Here is a 15,760-nt window from a genome sequence, read left to right on the forward strand (position 1 = left end):
GATTTTGTATTAATCTTTTTCACAGAGTTGTGCTTATACTGGCCTCTTCCATGATGTACTTTAAAACTTTATGCTTAATATAGACATGTTTTGTACTTTCTAATGGATTTTAACAAACATTTCCTCCCTAATTTATAATCTATGTATTGCTTTAGTTCATAGTATTTAATTTCATATACTTTTTCTGTCTTCCTCTGCAACCATGCCTCAGCACATAAAATAGGTCCCTGCCCACCAAACTCGCTTCTTGTGCCTGTAATGGTGACACATTCCATTTCATGGCAGTTGTTAGTCCTGAAGATCCAGGAGGCTCAATTTTGACTTTTAGTAAAGAGTGAGAAATGTAGTTTTACCTATTTTACACGTTAAAAGAATGACTTACAAGCTTTGCAACTAGAACAATGTATACAAGACCTCAGAAAACTAAGTTCATTTATTAAGAATCCACATAGACATTTCACTGCATATATTTGATTTTAGAGTTTATGTAGTTGACTAAGTTTGTAGTTCATTCCTCTGTTGCATACCGAATAACCCAAGAAAGCAATATACTCTAGATCCAAGGCAGAATTATTTATTTATTCTAAGATACTTCCCTTCAAATTGTTGCTAAACATGACAAAAATAATAAATTAACAGTATATATTGATTTTTCCTCACTTATAGTTAATTTCTTTTGGCATTTAATACCATTATCTTATAACTTTGAAATTATTTGGTCAAATTTAAGTTTTTATTTCTGTTCACCAGTATAAAGGATATTCTTATTTCTTAGAAACAGTGATTATGGTCAGTTTTGCTAGTTGCAATTTATTCTTGGAAGTCTTTGCTTTAAAACATCAGTAATAAAACCTCTTCTCATCTAAAACAAATAATCATTTGAGAAAACTGGTTTATGTCACAAGTAGTATGTCTTCAAAATGCATGTGTGTAAATCTGAAGACTTAATTTATTGACAGAAATACTTTTTTTAAAAAAAATTACATTTTTAGCATAATGAAGTAGCTTGAATTCAAGCAAACGCCGTTCTAAAAATGTTGGCTTTATTGTGATCTGTAGAAAATCTCTCGCTGTGTTAAGTGGGGTGTAGTGGTTTTAGGCTGATCCAGCAACTAAAACTCACACAGTCTCTTCTTTTCCAGTAAAGTAGAGAGGAGAGAAAAAAAACCCAAAGGGACTGAGGGTTGAGACAAGAACAGAGGGAGCACCCACCAACCATGGTCCTGGGCAAAACAGGCAGAGCTTTTCTCAAAGCAAAACAGTTTATTAATGATTACTTAGAAGGACAAAGGGAAACAAAAACCGATTACTTGAGAGGACAGAAAGAAACAAAACCAGATCTTAAAACCGACACCTTCCCCACCCCCCCCCCTTCCTTTTCCTCCCGGCTCTACCTCCTCCCCCCAGCAGCACAGGGGGCAGGGACTGGGGGAGTGCAGGTCAGTTCATTCCGTGCTGTTACTGCTGCTTCTTTCTTAAAGGAGAAGGAGTCCTTACACCCTTTTCCCCTGCTCCAATGGATCCCCTACCCACGAGGAAAAATCCACAAACTTTTCCAGCATGAGTCCAGCCCACTGGAAACAATCCTTCCCCACAGATTGCTCCGGTGTGGGCTTTACCACAGTCTCGGGTACTTAGGGAGCTGTAGCCACTCGCTCCGGCGTGGGTCGTCACGCAAACTCCAGATGCCTCTCCGCCTTGTCGTGCACCCCAACACGACCATCCTCAGGCTCAGGCATCTTCTCCCCACGGGCTGCGAGTGGGTCTCTGCTCCACCGAGGCCGTCCTGGTTGCAGGGGGGCAGCCTGCTATCTCACCATCAGCCGCAGGGGAAACTCGGCTCCGGCACACCTCCTCCCGCTCCATCCTCACTGACCTGCTGTCGATGCGGCTGTTTCTCTCAGATCTCAGTCCTCTCCAGGTGAACTCAGCCCAGTGGGCACCCCGGGAGTGGGGTGCCCCCGAGTTCCCCAGCTGGCTCCGCCGCCGCCATTCTCCGTGGGCGGCGCCGGCCCAACGCAGGCAGCTGCCCGGCCAGGAGCCAGGGAGCGGGGGCAGTGCCCTCCTCCCTTCTCTGCTCGATCCTGGGCAAAGCACCTTTTCCAGTTCCCTTGTCCTGACTTAAATAGGGCAATTTGCAGAGGCGCCCTATTGGCTCAACCCCGAGGGGGATGGCAGTCTGATCTGGTGGCCAGAACTAAGCCTAACCCGGTTCCAAAACCGGGGAGGTCGCAGGGAGCAAAACCCCTCTCCTGCCACCAGAACCACCCCCCCCTCCACATCAAACCATGACATTGGGCCACTATTTCATCCGTGGCCCTTGACACTACGTTTATCACTTTAACCTAATGTCATGCCATTAATTTTAACTGAATTGCAGTGACATGATCATTGGCATAGCATGGTGAAGAAACAGAATTTCTATTCTAATTTTTTAAGAGTCAAAACTTTGGGTTCCCAGTCAGAGTCAGTTGAGTGAAAACCTGTTTTTCCATGCACAAACAATATGAATATACACATTGACTTTGTTGTTTAGTTTTATAAGTGTTATTCTTAGTAAAAATACTGTTTATTGTTTAATAAAATGCTTATTGAACCTACAGACAATAATTAATGAACGATAGGGATCTTAACATTAAGCTATATTTTTTAATTAAACTTTTCTCTTTAAATGTGATATAGAGGATTTGGAACTGTTAGTTACATATAACGGTTACCAAAAAATTTCAGGTGTGAGAATAGATTTTCAATTGAGTATAAATGACAAGTGCTATTGCTTATGCTAAATTTCTTTAGGGGGAAAAATCACTTTGGGCAGGAACTTTTGCAAGAGGCTTCATTTTTTTCTAACCATTTCTAACATCCAGGGAGTTAAAATGTTTGTTGTTGTTATTGTCACTTTTTTCCCTGTGGTAACAAACCAAAAAAACTGCAAGTACATAATCAGAGAACTGACATTTGTCAAATATGTAGTATGTAGATCCTGCTTGTATTCCCAAAGGAAAAAAAACCTCTACCCAATTCTGGCCTCATTAGAAGCCTCAGAAAATCTCAGTTCACAACTGGTCAACAGTGAATTGTTTGATCTCCACTGAGTGTGCTTCAGGACAAGCACACCACGACCTGCTCCCAGGAGCTCTTTTTCAGTTTGCAGGAGCACAGTGGTGCACAAATAGTGAGGCTGCTTGTTGGACCATGGGAGCAGTAAATTTTTTCGACAGGCTGTTGTCTGTAGTCATGTCCCTTCTGCATTCTGATCCCATTGTAAGACAGAGACTAGAATACAAGGAAACAGAATTTTCCTATTTCCTAGCATATAAGGAAACAGAATTTTCTCTTGCGGACAAAATGAAGATAGAGTGCTGTTCTGAATAATAAAGAAAGACAAACTGCAGATACAATCACAACTAGTGAGCACCTGCCACTAGATTAAAAGGTCTTGAATAGAGCAATGCAACATACATCGGGTCTCATTAAGGTTGCACAGACAGTCTGATTCTGCTATGTCCTTATTTTGCAGCATTTTCCTGATTTCCTAAAATTTGAAACCTTAAAGCTGTCCTGCTAAACTTTTTATTACATATTTTACTTGTCATATACTTGTCTCTTTTCACTTTTTTAATAAAGCAAGACAGACTACTACAGATGTGTATAAAAGTAGAAAAATGAAAATTTCTAGATCTTTTTCCTCTTCTTCTTAAACATTTTAAGTGCTCTTTGCCAGTTATAGATTTGTTATCTTAGTAAGTCATTCTAACATCACAGACAGATATATGAGAAGACAAGATGGGAATTAGGGCACAGAGAGTGATCGACTGTGAACTCTCCAAACATATTGTGAAAGAGGTAAGGAAAATCCTTGAGAAATTTTAAAAGCTAAACATACATTATAAATGGCAAGTTGTCTTTTATCCTTAGTGTCACAATGCCAGTGGGATAAAGAGACAAATGTGGATCACTTATCTTTTTTCCAACTGATGTTATCTTCATCTGGAAACTACATAAGTTTCTCCTGTTAAATGAGAGAAATTTTAGGTCTGCTCCAATCTATATTCGTCTGCATTATGCATTTTGAGATTATCAGGTACTTTGGATCTGATCCTTTTTTTTTGACCCTACCCTTCCCATCAAAGTCCAAAGAGGATGAGTTAAGCCAACATTATAGGCATTCTATGACAGCAGAGCCAGGCAGTTCTGGGCAGTGTCCCAAAACCTCTGTAATGAGAAAGAAAAAGAGGAAGAGAATAATGTCCTTGGGTTGTCATATGTCTCCTGAGATGAATAACTAATGCAGTTTTGTTTGTATTTCTCTTTAAGAATGTTTCATAATTCTATCATTAAAAACAATAAGAACCAGATTATTTAACAATAGTTCGTACAATCTGAAGGAAGACACAGAAGATATAAAAATCTTGTCTTTCTACAGATACGAACGAGGAAAAAGTGAAAAGAGACATTTGCAAATTAAATTATAATTGGTAGATACAGACTGAACAGCTTTAAAATTGTAGTTTAAACTGTATTAAAATCATAAAAATGTCTTCACAGATTGAATTTAGTATTCTGCTGTCATTAGTACTTAAATGTTAGATAAGTACATTTGTTCCTTTAAATGTAGTAATTGTAAAAGAGATTTTAGGTCTTATGATTGACACTGTAAAATGTTACCATTTTTTCAACATTGTCACATATTTTGAAATGCTAATATTCAACTGTCTGTAAGACCAAAGTCCTAAAATATTCTATGTTGAACTTACACCTTAAATTCAAATTGATGGCACAGAAACTTAAAAAGAATAATGATTGTTCTGCGATATAGCAGTATATCTCTAAGGAACAGTATTTTTTAAATGTTTTGATTTACAGCCTTTTGAGTCTAAGGTTGGCTTCTTTCCTAATCAGATTTTAATTGTTGTCTTTCTTATTTCCAGAGTTTTGACAAGTTCCTAACATTTAGAAATTATTCCTTAATCAAAGTATTTACATAATACAACTTCACATGTGATTCTTCATTTACTACAGTAGGGCTATTAGAATATAAAGTGCTGTCTAGCTAAATAGAACAAATATTTCCCAGAAAGACACATATACTGCATATATTGGAAATAAAATTTATCCATCTGTGTGGTTTTATGAGGTGTACAAAACATACTATTACCAAGAAACAAAATAACATTCCATTTAGCTTTGTGGTGGAAGTATAAAGCCAAGCGCTCATGTAAAAAGTATAATATGCCTGTGAAAAATAGACATTTAAAAGATAAACACATATAGTGGTTTAATTAAATAAGTTACCATATGACCAATATTCAGTTAGATTCCTGGCCCTTACCATGTATTATCTTTCCAGCATGCAGACCTCATTCAATAAATTTAATAGTTCCACTCACGTATTTAAGCAAATGTAAAGTTAACTAATTAAGCCCAACAAAACAATTTTAATTTTTTAAAAGAGATAATGGAGACTCATATACAATTTATGATTGCGCTAATACTCTCCTATCTTCTACCCACTGTCCAGTATGTTGATGATTTCTAATTGCTAATTTTTTCAGGATTTTTAGGGGAAAAAGAAAAAACTCGTACTTTTAGGAAGTAATTTGAACAATATCAAGACAGATGTAGCTTCTGAGGTCTATAGTGACCTCACTGAAATCTTTGCTACATCTAGAACTCATTTGAGCTTATCACGTTGTACTTCATCCATCTCATTTCTCCAGGGATATAAGGAATCTTCGGTTTTCCATTGGTACATATTTATCAGGCTTAATGTATAAGTGATGGAAACTCACAGGGAAAATCCTATTCCTTGTAATTCCAATGACAACATCCTAATAAAACCAATAGTTTCAAATAGCAAGTGTGGACAATCTGCCAGCTTTGCCTATTTAGAAGCAGTAGCAGTATGGAATCTGTATGCTTGAGACCTATGTTGAGTTTAGATGTTTTACAGGAACTAGATCAAGCTACTGAGGTAGGAATACCGATTTTTATCCATTTTTGTATGGTCTAAAGTCCTGAAAAACTGTAGTAGTAATTCTTATCACCATAGTCCCATTACATTGTATCATATTCTTATTAATAGTTCTGCTATTTATTTTACGTTTGACATTTTTGTAGAGGCAATTTCTAGTGAATATGTTATTTTCCTATCTTTTTAATTATAATACATGTTAAGTGAGCTGTAATACAAGCAGAGTAAATCTTACTGAGTGTATATGTCCAATAGAATTACATTTGAAAATATGTACTAAAAACTACTTCTATGAAAAATATTGCAAGCACTGCAGTTTCTGTAAGTTTCTGTTTTCAAAAACAGTATGAAAGGCAAGAAGAAGATCTGGATATAAAGGAGTTTATTTTAATTTGTGAAACAATGCCTTTTTTTTTTTTTTTCACATCTCGTTCATGTTTCACTACCATTTTGCTCCACTGATTTCTTCCATGCATGCAGGACTTGCTGTCATCTCTCTGCTTTCTCCCTGAAGAATGGGTGCATTGTGTAAATGTAATGTCCCTCAGCATCTTTCCAAACACAGTGTCAAGAAATGTATGTAACTTTGTGCCTTTCATCTGTTGTTCAAAGTTCATATTAGTTTTTGCAACTTCTGTCTTCGTTTTTGTAATAAAGAAAACTGACTTAAAGCATTTCTATCTGTATTTTCTTTATTACTGATAAACGCTGTTTTTCTTGTACTATCTACAATACGTATTTTGTAACTGAAGAGATTTTTTTAATGTTATGTAAATATTTTTGTTACAACAGTAAACCTCAGTGTTTTATCCAATAGTGAATATAAATAACCCCCAAAATAAAACAAACAAACAAATATCATTAAAATTAGAATTCTCCAATTTTTAGTTTGGTTCATATTAGGTGGCTGCCATGCTACTCCACTAATGGAGCAAGTATGTGAAATCTCTCTATACTTACGCAGCCTGAGTACTTGATCCGTACTGATTTAATCTGCCTACTTTAAACAGTTGTATCCCAAAAGGCAAACAGTTTATCCTGGGATAAACTATTTTGGTACACGACACTCACACCAAGTACAACTCTGCTGGCACTTGCAGTTGTACCATTGTAACTATTTCAAGTACAAGCATGTACTGTATGCAGGACTCAAAATTAAACTTCACTTTTTGTAGCTAATGCTATAACATAATTATGCATTTAAAATATTATTCCAAGTAAACTTCTCAAAACTATTGTGATTGCATTTACCTATGTCTTAAAGAGCTAAAAGAAAGTGCTGTTAAGCCTGAAATATTTTATCAATTCAAATACAATCCCAACATAATGGGACTTTTTTTCAGGTCTCCTGACTACAGTACTCTGGTTACAGCTGTCATCCAGTATAAAGATGCAAAAATCTCTCAGGTCTCTGTAGTGTATGCACAGCGTGATTTTGAATTCTCCTAAAAAACACTATTAAAATAATTTTAACCTTTTATGTCATAGCAGTACTGAAACCACATACAATTGTATGTTTTCAGTATGCATGTCAATCTTAATTAGTCTGTACAGATTCTTAGAAATTCCTCCAAGAGATGTGCAGTAAATCTTCTGTCGGTTTGAATGGAGGATCCTGGGGCACAGAAACCTCCTAATTTCCCCAGGGCCTTCTAAAACCTGTCTGCAGAGCTGATGCCACAAACTCCACAAGGCTGCCGTCGTTATGCAGCCTCTCCTCCCTCAATACTGGGCTCTCTCTGCCCCCATTAGCTATTCCTTCTCGAACAGAAAAAGCATTACTTTCCAACACATTTAAAGTCTTGGAGGTTTTCCCCCACTTTCTGCCCTGAAAATACCAGGAAAAGTGTAGTGATCAGCTGCCTGAAGTGTGAAGCAGCTTGTCCTGAGAGTGTATTTCCTCTCTTGGCCTTGTGTGGCTGCTGCTCCCACAGAAAGAATGAGTACTTCTGCCCAATTTTCTCTGGGGCTTCCCGTAGAAATAGACAGTGGTAAAAAAATATATGCTACAGTGACTGAGTAAATACGTAAAAGAAGAGGCTGTAGCTACCCGATAACTCTTTAGGCACATTCGATATGCTTCTGAGATTGCTTGGAGATAATTTCATGATGCCATGAATAATTTTTAAAACTTTGCTTAAAAAATGATAAGCCACAACTCTGAATAATATTTTCACAACCCAGGACACTTTTTCTAGTTAACATGGCCTTCTTTCCTTTCTCTTCTTATCCCTCAGCAGACACGGACAAGACATTTTTGGCACAATGTAAATGTTGCTATTTACATTACAACATTTGTTTTATTTAGCTATTCTATCTACGTCTTGTTTATGACACCTTCATATGAAAAGTCGTGTAAAGGGCCTTTAGAGTAAATGAGAACTCAAGTCCAGCTTACTCAGAGAGAGTCATAATAAAAGAAATTTTCCTATAAAATTTAGAGGAAAAAAATTTCAGAAAATTTGTTGGCAAGAGGATCTCTGCTATAATAAAGAAAAGCTCCCTCACTCAGATAAGCATCAGAAAAGCACAACATTTCTGGTAGATGCCATTTTAGACATGCTCATTTCAGTAGCTCATGTCTCCTGTAATTGATAATCCTGATGGCACCACAAACTCTCGTGACTGTGAATACCTATCCCTCCTGTGCATTATTGTCTATGGCGTACCGCCTCTTCTTTAGGGCTCCTCTTGCTGCCAGTGGAACCATTGAAACTCACCTATAGTTGGGCTCAGATGTCATTAGAGATGGTAGACAATGAAGATATGTCATTTATGGGCAGAAGAAAGTTAGAGGAAACCTTCTCTTTAGTTAGTTAGTTACATCAGAATCAATAATACTGTCGCCTTATTTTCAAAGCTATGTGTCAAGCATAGCTGTCAGAACATATTACTCAGTTTTGCAGTACAGAGCACATATCCTCGTGTGCTTCTACACTGCCCTTCAGCAGTATCTGTTGTAGCAGAAAGTTATAGGAAAAATCACTGAGGAAGAAAAAGCATTAAAATTAATGTCGACTATTGCCTTGCTAGCATCTTTTTGTATTAAAGAATGGGATAGAAAAGAATATTACTTACTGTCATAGTCTCTTCTGCATCATACGTTTCCCCAGTAAATGTTTGCATAAAATCATAATAGTTTTTTAAAAGTTGATGCTGCAACTGTATTGATTTTCTTATTTCATTTGAAGGTAGACATGTAGCTGGTGGGCACTTACCTGGCTCAAAAGCTAAGTTTTATTGTTTTAAATTGCTAGAAGCAGCTCATGGAGCTCTGCTTGTGGCAGCCAAATTGTTGAAGCTTGTTTGGTTATGGGGGAGGGATCATTGTTTGTTTGTTCCTTTTTGCCTCCCGTGATTTTTATCTCAGTAAGGCACAGGAGTGTGTAGTACTGCGAATCTCTTGTACAAAGCTAAGAGTTGGTTTCTCTTCTAATTAACATAGTCTTCCAGCATCATACCATTCTCACTAAAAATGCAGGGTACACGCTGCCCTCACATGCTACCCAAGATGGAGTTCATTCTGGATACCTATAACCTGTGAGGTTTGCTGGGTGCCACACAGTCCTTGGCTTGTGATCACCCACACCAAAGGAGCTGGAGCACACGACAGCTGTGTTTAAACACCTCTTGGACATTTCCTATTGGGAAATAAAGGAGGAAGACGTTTTGATAGGCAGTGAGCAAAGTTATGCAAGTCCCACAAATCAGATATATCCATTTTCAATATAAGAAAATGCAAAGCGTTAAAAGACAGTGAAATACAAATATCAGACTTAATTATTTTTAGAAGAGGAATGACTCCTTTTTTACCTGCTATCAATTGAGACATTATTTCCACTTATTATGTACAAATTTGAGTGTACTTTTATCCACAAAGATTAGGAAAAAGAAAAAAAAAAGGAAACATTTCAAAGCATCTGGAAACAAATAAGTAAATGCAATGATTGAAATGTAGAACCGTCCTTTAGGTATTTGCAATACCCTGCCTCCGACACACATCTCATAGTATTTGTATACATTTTTATATCTGGGATGGACCTATGTTACAGATGCATATTACCTGTCTGGAATTCTATAACATTTTGGGTAAATCCTTTCGTTGTTACTGCAGGTTTTTTTCTCATGATGTGCTTGTTTGGATGTGTATCCTTCTTTTTTTCCCACTCTCCAGATCTTGAGCTTCACAGTTCTTGTTCTGGTGATGGTCTTGGCCTTCCACCCTTATAAACTGTTTAACTTTACTACATTATGGTACTACACTTTACTACATAATGGTACTACTTTATGATTGTTTGGATGCTCCTCAGTGGATAGTAATTATAAGATCTATGTTTTCTATCTTTTTAGAGGTTTTGAATAAGTGCATAAATTTTGGAAGTCTTTGATGCTAAGAAAAGTTCCAGATCAAATAGAAAATAAAAGACAACATTCATAGGCAGTGCAGAGATAACTGTCATGGTTCGACAGCCTTTATAAGAGTCAATACATCAGGGCACTTCTAGAAGGTGATAACAAAAAGCATGTCTTTTTTCTGCCACTATCCAGGGCAATATTTTCAAATTCATCCTCTAGTTCATAATTTTCAACTACTTCAGCTGAAGAGCAGTTCCTACTCTAGTTTCAGACTGACCTGAAAGGAAGGACAAACATGCAAAATATCCCTGCACACTCAATTCCACCCATTCAAATGTAACTGCCAGGTGCTACCCTAAGAGCATAGGGAAGTGTTTCATATCATTGTTTATTTTCCTTAAAAATGCAAATGAGTGTAAAAGGCTAAGGGCTATGTAGAATCATTCATCTTTCCTTTAATCTGTGCCTGCTAAGGAGGAGGGGAAGGAAAGAAAGGCATAAAAAGGTGCTAGCTTATTTTTTTTCAACAAAACTTAGAATCACTGAATGGTTGTGGTCAGAAGGGACCTCTGGAGGTCATCTTGTCCAGCTTCCCCTGCCCAAGCAGCACACTTATTATAACACTTGCAATTACTTTTTTGTTATACCAGCAGCGGAATATATACAATGTGGTTCTGTAGGTGTACAGAGAAATTCCATCACATTGAAGGACATACATTCACTTAAAATCAGTCTGAATATATGGATGTTGCATATTAAATTCCTGTCTCTTTGTGCAGAAGCAATAGGTGTAGTTTTCCATGTACAGGTGCACTCTGTGTACATATGTAGATGGTGGTTCTCTCTTTAGACCCACTTCCCTTTAGAGACTCCTTAAAGGAATTAACTCTGAATTTACATTTAAGGGTCCAGAAAATGTATCTTTCCAGTTATTTATCTTCACTGGGAAATTCTGTTTTACTTGCCAAAGTTCTTCATTGCTCTTTCCCATTACTCAAATAATGATTTGTTCAAAAATGTTCCATTGTTTTATTAGAAGTTAGACATACAACTTACTGAATGAGCGAGAACTTGAAAATTGCCAATACTTCCATGACATTTGTAGCAACTTGCTTCAATATTTTTAATTACATTTCTGTGTTGTGGTTTAAACCCAGCTGGCAAGTAACTGCCTCTCACTCACTTCCCTTCAGTGGGATGGGGGAGGGAATCGGAAGAGTAAAAGTGAGAAAACTCATGGGTTGAAATAAAGACAGTTGAATAGGGAAAGCAAAAGCCGTGCACACAAGGAAAGCCAAAATAAGGAATTCATTCACTACTTCCCATGGGCAGGCAGGTGTTCAGTCATCAGCAGAGCTCCATCATGCGTAACAGTTACTTGGGAAGACAAACACCATCACTCTGAACGTCCCCTCTTCCTTCTTCCCCCAGCTTTATATGCTGAGCGTGATGTCATAGGGACTGGAATATCCCTTTGGTCCGTTGGGGTCAGCTGTTCCAGCTGTGTCCCTTCCCAGCACTTTGTGCACCCTCAGCCTACTGCTGGTGGGGTGAGAAGCAGAAAAGGCCTTGACTCTGTGTAAGCACTGCTCAGCAATAACAAAACCATCTTTGCATTATCAACACTGTTTCCAGCACAAATCCAAAACATAGCCCCATTCTAGCTACTATGAAGAAAATTAGCTCTAACCCAGTCAAAACCAGCACAATATGAAAGTTTTGTAATCTTATTTCCACAAGTATTCATTGATAAGCACTTATTTTAAGAAGTGGATGAACGAAGTGACTTTGTTTAAAGTTGGCAGTTTCCTTCATCATCATGACAAGGTGTATTGTGTTATTTATGCCACATTCTATACAATGAAAAGCATATTATTTTAAATTTAACATATTTTTGACAAATTATAATTAAAACTCAGTCAGAACTATGGAACTTGCATATTTTTTTTTTCGAACTGTTTTAAAAGGCTCCACTGCAATTAGATTACTAAGACAGGTATACAATAAACCTTTTCAGAAAATTGTTAAGAACTGATTGTCTCACATTAACATTGAACTTTTACTTTTTAAAATAAGTGTGTTTTCAACTAGAAAAAGAAGGTATATAATGTATAAATACTTTATTGCTGTAGAGCACAAAGTGGAACTAGTATTTTTGAGTCCATTTGGTATATACTGGAACACTGTAAAAAACTGCATTTAAAATCATTGCTACTTATAATGGGGTTTTTTTTTGTATTGTTTAAGAATTGGCACAGTAAAGCTAATCTCAATTTTAAGGCAAAACTTTTTGATAACAAAGATGTTTTTCAGAGTTGGTTGAAACTCTGTATGTAGTATGATATTAACATTTTATCCAGTCACAGAATTAGTACTTCTGTTAATGTCATAAGGTACTAGGACAAAATTTCACATTATTGTGATACCATAGATATATTAAGGTATGATTTTTGAAAGCAATCAGGACAAGCATAGGTCTGCTTTAATAGTTATTGACAGTAGTTTTACAACTGACTTTTGCAGGAGCAGATAGACCAGTACAAAGTCCCAGTAATTTAAGCAAGAACAGAATTAAACCAAAGCGCAACTTCTAGAAAATTTCTTTTAAATATTTTCATTGATATTAAAAATATACTATAACACAAATGCTTTTAAAACACAGACCAGTCCAATTTCTGCCCATCTTCAGTAGAAGAAAGGACATAAAGAGCATAAGAGAGGCGAGAAGGCTGACGACAGCCATACTTCAGGCCTCACCTCAGGATGTGGCCACTTTCCTGACTCTCTTTGGGATGTGGGAGGTAAAGGACAGACATGTAGATGTAATGTTTGGAAAAGTATTTGCAATCATAAGAAATCTGACCTTCAAATGTGGAACAGAAACCTGTATGAACAAATGGGTTGCAAGTAGGAAAAATAGGACTTGAGACAAGTAGGGCAGTGATAAGGATGGGGAATGCTAAATGAAAAGGAAATTATCAATCATAAAGAGACAGAAAAATATGTAACAGTCAAATACTTAGATCTTGGATGTCTCACCAATACCAAGAATATTAAAAATGAAAAACAAAGTCTTTCCCACAACTATGGCAAATGAATACAAATATCATTGTACAAAGGAACAACGTTGTTACTATAAACATTTCCTTCACTTGCCAGTGAAAATATTGTGTAAGCTTTTCTTGTCACTGAATCAGTCAAGGTGGGAACCTTGTCACATCACAATGTTCCAGTGATACTAGAAATGCTGCCTGGATCAGTGAAAAATGTATCTCCCTATGGTAAAGGCTTCTTAACACTGCATTAAAAAAAGAAAAAAAAAAATCCTAAAAGTACAATAGCAACAAAACAACCCCAAATCCCTTTAAAAATGTGGATTAAAAGACCCCAGTTTTTCTCCTCCACAGTTCTATTTAATGTTTAAGAAGGTATAGAGAGGAAAATTTTGTTGTATAAGGTCACTAGAACTGGAGTCTATAGAATATACTGGTGTTATGACTGTTGAAACATATCAGCTTTTCAATAAACAAATTAAATGCCTATTTATAGCTTTGTGACAATTCGGATTGCTAAACACAAATGACTGAAATTTAGAAAGGAAGTCCTGAAAAAGACGGGTAGATGTATGGATAAAGTGAGTTTTGGAATATGTATCAGAAATTATAATAAAGAAAGGAAATGAATTCATGTGAAATGTCAAATTCCAACCTTTCTGACAAGGCAATGAATAAATGATACATCATTTCATTGCTGTGCCATTATTTTTGTTATTTATATAGCATTTTTTAAGTCTTTATGAAGAAAGGAAAATAACTTTGAAGTACGATCTGCCTGTTTATCTGCCTATCCATCCGTGTAAATATATACATTGAATTCTGGCTTGTTGCATAATAACATTCTGAAGAATAGTTCTATAATAAAACAATCCATACAATAGACAAGGAAATCAATTGCATAAGAAGTAAAATGTTCCCTTTCTTTTGAAAAAAGTTTTTACTTTTCCATTCAAGAGTTCTTTCACATAGACTAACAAAGCATATATTTCTGTTAGCTTGTGTTGATTTGGAAGTCCTCAAGAAAATAGTTTTCAAATTATATTTGTAAAGGTAAATAGATATTTTCGTATAAATTAGTTAAGCAAAGTATGAAATCTTAAATTATATTCTTAACCTGAAAACAGCCCACAATATATCAGAAAGGTAGAAAATAAAGAGGAAGGATAGTAGTGGCCCCATTAAAATATTTGTATTATATTACATTATATTATGGTTTGTTATCTGTTACAACAATATTCAAGTAATCTCCTGTCAGAAAAATCTTGCTCTTATTTTGGCAACAGACATAGCTACAGCTGCAAATGGAAATGTACCACTGCCCTGCTGACTCGTGCATCCCTCCAAGGCACGGTAACACTAAGCAGGCAATGCTGCTGCACAACACCAAGGTGCAGAAAACCCAGTTCCACTCTCCTGTAGAGTTTGCTCAAGACATAGCATCCCACCAGGCGATCGTCACTAGCTAATTTCTGAGCTAGGCTGACACTTTCTTGAACAAGTGTGAACCTTTACTGAGCTGTTCCTTGCAGGGGGGTTGGACTAGATGGCCTTTGAAGGTCCCTTCCAGCCCTAACCATTCTATGATTCTATGACACTTTTTTTCCCCCTAGTTTATTGATCAGATACAAGTCCCCTCCTTTATAAGGGTTATCTGAGTTCACAAACACAACAGTTGCTGTTCTTCTGAGAATCACGTTAGGCAAAACAGTCTGTAGCATTGTTTTCTGTCATGGAAATGTCAGTTGAGTCAAAACATTAAAATATTTTTTCTGAGTTTTGTAATGAAGTAAAATTAGCAAAGCATCAGCTTTCATAATACAAATACAGAAAGCAAGATTGAGTGTGAAATATTTTTATTTTGAAGTGTATGAATGTATTTTCAAGGTACGACACTATACAAAATGAGGTCCTAACCCTATAATCATTTAATTATATGCATGGTTTTCCTCATGGTAATTTAAGACTAAACGTGTGCAATTGCTTGCAGATTAAATAGCTTGAATTAACATCTTTGAAAACTTTTTCATTCTACTTTGTTCAAAAAATGACCTTTGCAAGAATAAATACTGGTTTAGCACTCTTGTAAACCTTTCAGTGATTCTACTTAGCACTACTGCTAATTAATTATATTTGAAATGTGAAAAATGACAACATATCCACTATTATTATGCTGAACATTTTGAATATTTTTCTTAAGCTGCATACTGATACTCTCAGTCTCAGAATATTAAGATGTGATGTTATTTTTTATTAAAAAATGTCATTTATGCTCTGTGACCATATTGGAATTTTGGCCATGCAAAAATATTCTATAGAAAAGATATTTTTTGTGATTTTTTTAATCAGTTCGTATACATGCTTCATCTTCAGGACT

The 15,760-nt window shown here is 36.3% G+C and overlaps 1 protein-coding gene across 1 annotated transcript in view; it reads left to right on the forward strand.

Annotated features, from left to right (window-relative positions):
* NCAM2 (neural cell adhesion molecule 2) overlaps positions 1 to 15,760 on the forward strand; it is a 151,941-nt gene that overhangs the window by 125,826 nt on the left and 10,355 nt on the right. The window lies entirely within an intron of this gene.

The sequence above is a fragment of the Tauraco erythrolophus genome, chromosome 1 (assembly GCF_009769465.1).
Source record: "Tauraco erythrolophus isolate bTauEry1 chromosome 1, bTauEry1.pri, whole genome shotgun sequence".
In the NCBI taxonomy this organism is placed as follows: Eukaryota; Metazoa; Chordata; class Aves; order Musophagiformes; family Musophagidae; genus Tauraco; species Tauraco erythrolophus.